Here is an 8,558-nt window from a genome sequence, read left to right as displayed (position 1 = left end):
TATCCTTGATTTATTGAAAGCTCTTTTACATCATCAAATAAAGAGATTTAATTTTATCATTCTTACTCTAATAATATTAAAAGCTTAGAGATTAAAATTTCTTCAGCTTCGCTTCATCCATGTCATTTTATAAATCAATAAGAGTATATTGATTCTGACAATTTATTATTTATTTGAAGTTATTCTAAATGCTATCTTATATAGAGTGCCATGCTTGTCTATCTTTTTGTATATCCTCTTATATGACTTTTAATAAGCTATTTTCCTAACCCAAACCCCAAACCCCAAACCCCAAACCCCATCCTATTTAACAAATCATTATATTATAAAAAAGAAAAATAATTTAGTATTTATTATATCCTCCAAATGATGAATTCCAAAAAGGCAAGGTTGAAATGCACGAACATTTTCGACTAGAAAATATATAAGATCCAATTTCTTTTCCAATCACAACATTCCATCCAAGATTCTGAAAATTCTTTTCCAAATCTATCTGGATATCCCTAGTAAGCTGTTCAAGCTATTAGTTATCTTGACATTCTCCTTTACTATCCTTTCAATCAAATTAAGATTATCATCGCTCATGTCAGTCCTATTCAAAGTGATCTGATTTTGAAAAGCATCCTCCTTTCCCTTATTCATTATATTTTAAATATTTTTATAATCATGGCAGAAAAATGAATTTAAAAAGAATATTAAAATCTCACTCAACAGAAAAACGAAGAAGATATCACAGTATAACTGGTCAATAACGACTTAAGAAAATGGAAAGCAACAATAAAAGGGCTGAAAATTCCTGCTATGAAAAAGGAATATTCGAAATAGACATATAAATTCCAAACGATTATCCATACAAGCCACCTAAGATGCAAGTTCATTACCAAAATATGGCATCCGAATATCTCTTCCTAGACAGGGGCTATTTGTTTGGATATTCTAAGAGAAGAATGGACACCAGCTCTCTCCATAAGAACTTCTTTGCTCTCTATCATAGTTTTATTATGTTCTGCTGAGCCAAGTAAGATAAAAAGACTCTCCTCAGGATCATGTAGTAGCAGAAGAATATAAAAGAATTTTAAGATTTTTGAGCAGCATGCTAAAGAATGGGTTTAGATATACGCTTCAGGAAATAAAACTAATCAAATAATAACAATCAAAGAACTGATAGAAATGGGTTACTCAGAGAGCTAGTCTAATCTGGCTTTGTAAAAATTTAACAATAACTTAGATTAAGCACTTTAGTATCTTATGAACTCTAATAAATAATTTATATATTATATATTTAGTTTTAATTATTTTTTATTAAGTGTATTACTTCTTCTAGTTATTGGAGATTTTGTATTTTTAAGTTGAGTAACAGACAGAATTCTTTTTGATACTTTTGGTAGAATTGTTGGAGCAGAGAGAGCTGACTTCACTCTGGAGAAGCTTCTTCATCAGCAGTAGACCATAGAGATAGTTCTCTTATTGGAAAAGAGTCAATTTTAGGATTATGTGCTGTTGTTCTTCTTAAATGTCGTTGAATATCTGAAGAAAAATATCTGTTAGAAGCTCTTTATTTTAGTGGGAGAATTGGACTGCATAGGATTACTGGTACTGTCTTATTGAATAAAAGAATATTTAAAGTGAGTGGAGTTAGCTATCAGTCTGTAGATAAGCTTTATGACTTTGTCCTTGAATATGATGTTTTTTCTTTATGTGAATTGTAGAAGAATATTAGTAAACTCTGAAAGATGAATAATAGTCAATTATTGAATGTAATCCTTGAATATATAAAAGATAGAATTGTTTTTAGAAGAATAAGAAAAATTTGATTGAAATGAAAAAAATAATTCTCCTATAAAACATTTTTTTAGCTTAATAGTAAATCAGAAAACAATTCAAAATAGTGATAGATTATAGAGTAGTCTTGTTCTATATTGTTGTTGATTAGTTTTTTAATTAATTCAAATAAAAAAAAATAAAAAAATTCTGTTAAAAAATTCTTTTTTAAATTTTTTCTAAATTTTAATTTAAAATTTGTAAAATTTAATTTTTGAGATTTTGACTATTTCTGTGTGTTTTACTATGTTTCCTAATAACTCATAATTTTTCTCTTCCAATAATAAAAACTAATTAATATAATTTTACTTTAACATCTAATCATATATGAATTATGAAATAATTTTATTATAAGAAAGCAATCTCAAAATTTTATTAATTTCTTCTTTGATTTTACAAGCCAAAATTTTCCCTTAAAATACAACCGTAGAAAATGCTCATGATATCTCTCCTCGATAATCCAATAAAGAAATTCGTTAAACTTCTCCTAAGAATTTATCAAAGAATAAATTCCAAATCAGCTAAAAATTGGCATATATCATTGACTAAACTTTAGGATAGATTATTATTGAACAAGAAAAGACCATTCCCGAAATATTTATCAAAAGACTATCTTAACAGGTTTGATGTAATAATAGTGCCATATAATTGCCTTAGTTGGTTGTCTTTTTCTTTTAGATATCCTTCTCTTAGACTATATATCTTCTTCTGTATTTGTTACTCTTAGAAATTTCTGATATTTTAGTTTAATTATTTCATTATAGAATATAAATATTAGTTAGTGGTATTTTTATTATCTTTCTTACATAGAGGGCAGAGAGGATTTTGCACCAACCAAGTATCGATACAGTTCTTATGAAAAAAATGTTTACAGTAAGAAGCCTTATTTCCTCATCATCTTCGAATTCATTGATGCAGATGACGCAGTTTTCTTTTTCCTTTTCTTTTTTATATTTTTTTGTTTGTATTTTTTATATTTCACTTCTGGTTAGTCCTTTCTACTAGTTGGTGAAATGATTTAAGAATTCTTCTAGTATATTAGAATCTAGGAATACTATGTGGTTTATTCGCATCATATTTTAATGGTTTTGAAAATTCGTTCGAAACTAAAATCCGAAAAAGGATTCTCTCCGAGGTTCATCAGATTTTGATGAATCATCTGAAATGGTGAAAAGTATTACTGAACTCGTTCGATTATAGGAAGTCTCTCTTATGATCGTCTTCGTAAATATTCGGACTTTTATGGCATTGTTCTCGGTGCTCTGCTAAAAGCTCATCCGGATAATATTCATTACAGTATAAGCAGGGAGAGTATTAACACTAGTCAGCATGAGTTGTTACCTAATGTATATAAATTCTAGAAGTGCATTTGGGCAAATTATTTGCTCCTTTTATGCTTTCTTCCTAAAATCTTCTATTTTGTATTTTTCTTGGATTTTCGGATAGCTCTCTTACTACTTCTGTTATCCTTCTTGCATGAGCTGTTCTTATCTTTAATTTCCTTCTTCTTCTAAGTCTTTTTCTTGGCTTTTCATTATAATATGAAGATTAGGATATCAGATTAAAGGACCTCAGACGAGGACAAAAACCTCAATCAAAATATATCCCTAATAAAAGTCATATAAGTATGTTAATAAGAAGACTGATATTATTTTCACGAAACCTTTCGAGCTCAAACAGTCCTTCTTTCATATATAAAATCTAACAGATAAAATATTATACATTTACATAGAGAAGAAAAAGGCGGAAAAATCACCTGTATGAGTTTGTGCTGAATTTTGACTTACAAAAATTTAAACTCAGTCAAGTAAATATAAAATTATTTCCGAATTAAAAGGAAGTAATCTATTATAGCTTCTATTCGGAGATAATAGGGAACTATAATATATAGCTTTTTATAAGCTCTTATTGAAAGATAGAAGAGAAGATAATAATCAAAGGAAATTGCTGGGAATAGCAAAAGGACATTAAACTAATAGAAAAAATGGAAAAGTAAGTAAAGCTTAGTTTTATTAAAGGTCTGATACAAGAGATCATTTATGACATAGTTGATAATGTTAAGACAACGACTATTGAAAGTCCTGATTATGATCAGAGGTAATACAGGCTATAAGATTACTATTAGAAAAATCAATATCTACGAATAGAATATGATGATAAGTTATATTATTAATTAGAAGATTTATTTAACTAGTTAAAAAAGTATCTCAAAGACGACTTTGTCAGATGGAACTTATCAATAAGACAAATATGGCAAATGATACACTAAGTAAATAAAGAAGAAAAAAAAGAAATTTTTTAAAAATAATTTCGAATATTATTTATCTAAAAAAGCAGTGATTTAACTTTGAAGGCATAATATGCAATAAGATGAAAAGCCTAATTAAAATTTGGATCTATTTCTTTATAGAGAAAATAGATGAGCTGAGAGAAAGCCACGAATTAAAAAAGTTTTAATACACAGGTGTTAATTAGTATGACTAAGAGAGACAGAAATAGAATTATGAGCTAAATAAAAAATAGTGCAAAAATGAATAGGAAAAGAATAGTTTCTGGTAGAAGTTTCAGTAAGAGATAGTGGAAAAGGTCTTCGAGCTTTATAAAATAGAAATTAATCAAATAATATGATAATAAATTAATCAATAAGTAGATAATAGAGAAGACCTTAAAAGTAGAGTTTTAGGGTAATATTTTGACTAGATAATTCTTAAGAAAAATATCTTTGAATAAGACATACAAGGACAAATGATAATGTTCTTTATAAATTTAAGACTGCTTTATTCATAAAATCAAGAAGTAAATGTAAATGGCATAAACAAATAAGATTTAGGAAATCTTTATACACTTTTAAAGGACTTGGAAAGCAGAAATTTCTTAAAGGCCTTTGTGGCCATTTGACTTTTTGACAAAGAAGAAAATCAGCTAAACTATTCAATAAAGGATTTGGTAGCAGAAATTGAGAACTTTTCGAAAGTAATTTTTTCTTTGATGATAATTTTCTTTTATAATCATATTAAGAAAAAATAGATAGAGGAATATATGATGAGAATTAAATTATTTTTTTAGAAAATTTAAATGTCTTTGAAGAGCTGCAAATATAAGACAAGTATAAGAAAATTAATAAAAAACTATATTATAAGGATTTTATGATGTATTAGTAAAAGCTGCTTTAAGGAATAAAAGTAACCTCTGATTAGAGTATGTTAAAGATATAAGAAAATAAGATTTTTATTTAGGCCTTGCTGGCAAGAAGAATTACATCGGCGGAGAATGGCTCGAGTTTTAAAAGATAATCAATATCTTATTTATATAGAATTAGTTTAATAAGAAAAACAAATAAAATTATATCATCATAGGAGGAAGTGTAACTCAATAAAAAATACAATTTCTATCTGTCATTGCTTAGTATTATCAAAGAGTTTTTTTCTTTGAAGAGTTTTCTGTACTCTATAGTAAGCATTTATATTGATAATAAATAGAGTTAAGAGAAAAGAAAATATTTAAAAAATTTTTATCCCTGCTCAAAGAACTCAAAAAGCTAACATCTAAATTGATTATATTGATTAATATAAAGTATAAAGGAAAGAAGAAAATTCACACGATTTTGAAAACTGGCAAAATCTATAAAAAATCAATTTAGAGAAGCTTTATAATGACTCTCAAGAGGAATAATAATAAGATATCTTCAGTCAGCTACAAAATGACTATGAAGGCATCTTTGCAGACGATAGCCAAATATCAAAGATTCAGCAATATCTTATGCAAGCTGATAACTGTCTATTCATAGATAGCCTTGAGAATAAATAAAAAACATCAGTTTTCCATTAAGAATTATTTTATTAGCTTTAAAAGAGTTTTGATTTATTTATACAACAATTTGAAAGTAATAAAATTAGAAAGAAAATAATAGTCATTGGATAAAGTTTCATAAAAGAAATAAATGACTTCAATTATTAAAGAGTGATAAAATTAAAACTAAAATTATTTAAAAATAGAAAATTAAAATTGATAAGTAGGTCACCAATAATTCTTAGGAGGAGCAGTCAAGTGAGAATAGCAGATAAGAAATGAATGATTAAATTACAGAAGAGTCAGAAGAAGAAATTAACGAAGAAAACATTAAGAAGTTCTCTCAATATTTTTTAACGTCAAAAAACAAATTTTTTAACTATGTGTTAGATCAGAGTTCTTTCGTTATTAATTTTTTCGAAGAAAAGGAGAAAGAAAAATACGACCCCGATGATTTCGACTTCAGCTTTCTCTAAGAATTATCAAATTAATAAATTATAAGATATTATTTGATTGAAGGATCTTTTTCATGATTCTGTTTTTTACTCTTTACAGAAAATAATTTCGATTCCTCTAACTCATTTATATAATTTTAATATATGCTGTCTTCTTCTATGATTTTTTAATTATAAAACTCTATCATCTTAGATTATATGATATTCTTTTTCTAGCAGCTCTAATACGGTCAGTTGCTTGACTTTATTTTAAACTGCTTATTCGTCTTTACTTATTATTGTTATTTAAGGAGTGGCTGGGCAGACATCAGCCTCTGATTTTGCTTTTTTTATAAAATTCATTTTTGGGAATTTGGAAATTCCTTGACTAGGCTCCTATAGTGGTTGAGAGCTGCTTCGAACCACTTTACTGCTACTAAGAATTCTTTAGTTATTCTCTTCCTTTTATGGTTCCATTAAGCATAAGTTAAAGCTCTTAAGGCATGCAAAATGGAGTATAATTTTCTTGGGTGTTTTCTTAGTTGTATTCTAAAGATTCTTTGTAATTAGTACTTGGCTTTTCCATATATCACTATTGGAATATTTCTATCCATTCTAAAGGGAAGATATTGCAATTATAAAAATCTTTATCAGGGAAGAAGATATCCTAACTCTTATAGAGATTTAGAAACTAAGTATTATAGTCGCCATCATTAACCAAACCCAATATAATCTTAATGGGTATCACTTCATTGTTTTGAAAGAATAAATAAATGGTCGACTCTTGCTTCTATCCCTTGGTCGTTGTATAGTGGAATTTATTGATAGACTTGCTGCTGCCTTCGGCGTGCCAGGAAGAGTCTTTCTACAAGCTCTCTAAGATAATCTCAAATTACGACTCTTAGAGAAAATCAGTTATCTTATTGGTCTCTGAGAAGAAATAAAAAACCCTTAAGATGTTAACCCTGTAGTTTATATAATCTTATATAGAAGAGTGTTCACTAGATTTACTATAAACTCATCCTTAATAAAATCAATGTTAATATGTACATAAAAGGGTACTGGAAAAACTCTATGATTTCCTTTTGATTCTTCTTAACTTGAAAAACATCAATAAAAAACATCATCCTCCACTGTATGAGGATTTCTTTGAGGAGGGCGGGACGCATGGTAGGTGGCTTTTCTTATATAACCTTTTGCTCGAGGTCTTATATGGGCACGTTGCAGATCAGAGCGAATTTCTATTCAAGATTGATCAGCTCGTGTTCTGAGACCACGGCCATGAAACACACGTCGCAGACTCAGCAAGGCCTCGTGGAAGAATGCGAAATCTCAATTTCCTGTATTTTGTTTCCTCTTTTTTTTTGATGCTATAAAAACTCCCAAAGAAGCTTATAAGTAAGGATTTTATTGGCATCATCTTTTTTGAAGAACAAACCGCATAGGCTTACAGTAAATGGAGCATGACAAATCTTGGAGATTGTTTTTTCACTCATCCAATCATCTCTGTATTTTAGAAGAAACTTTTAGTGAGGAATCGACTGAGATTGAAGAGTAATTTCCTACCGAAAATATCCTGTATGAAGTCGACTACGATTTTTGTCACTCGCACACCGAAGTTGAACTCGAAGAATTTTACAAGGTTTTAGCATTGAGGGAAATACTCTTCGAGAGCTAACAGGGACAGATGAGTTATATTGAATGAGTTAAAAATGTCTTTGCAGATGGTCCCTTTTCTGTGTAGGTCAGCTTTTGATTGTCCGAGTAGATCTCTAAGTTGTTCGAGAGCTTGAAGCCGTAAGACTCCCTCGTAGACCTATTATTACCTGCGTTATAAACATATTCTTACTATGGAAGAATTCGCGGATTTGGGGTGGATGTACTGCTGCAATACACAGGGAAAGTCCAGGTTAGAGGACTAGGACTTTTTGTTAAGCCAGCTCGACTTAGAGAAACCTGTTTGTTCATCTGGTTTTCAGATCTCCCTGGAGTCCTATGAACGAATAGGTAGTAGTCTAAGTCAGGAAAGAGAGGATTGCTCTGCTGAAGGATTTCTTACTCAAATTTCTGCAACGTTGTGGATATCTCTGACTTCCTTAGTATTCACTTTTTACAAGGGCAGTATGAAAGGTGGTAGTAGTTGTTGGGTCCAAGGACCACAAAGGTAGGCGGGATATGGATGTTGAGTTTTTTTAGACCTTTTTTAGATTGTGATAAAATTCTCCAAAAGTCCATTCCGGGCTTCAATTTTCAATCATTATAGTAATCTTCGCTTTGCTGGTCGAACTAGAGTTTTTTAATCATTTGTTCCAGTATTTTCTTTGGATGTTTTCTATTTCCAGTTTTAGTTTTTGTCGTTTTACTTTGGCGACGAAGTCGATGGGGGTCTCTTCTCTGTGATTGGTTTTTAGCGCCATTATTATATGTTTTATAATTTTAATATTTTCAAGGAAATCATATATGATGATTGGGGTTTGGGGTTTGGGGTTTGGGGTTTGGGGTTTGGGTTTGGGG

Source organism: Entelurus aequoreus, linkage group LG08, assembly GCF_033978785.1.
Source record: "Entelurus aequoreus isolate RoL-2023_Sb linkage group LG08, RoL_Eaeq_v1.1, whole genome shotgun sequence".
Lineage (NCBI taxonomy): Eukaryota > Metazoa > Chordata > Actinopteri > Syngnathiformes > Syngnathidae > Entelurus > Entelurus aequoreus.
Note: the sequence above shows the minus strand (reverse complement) of the source record.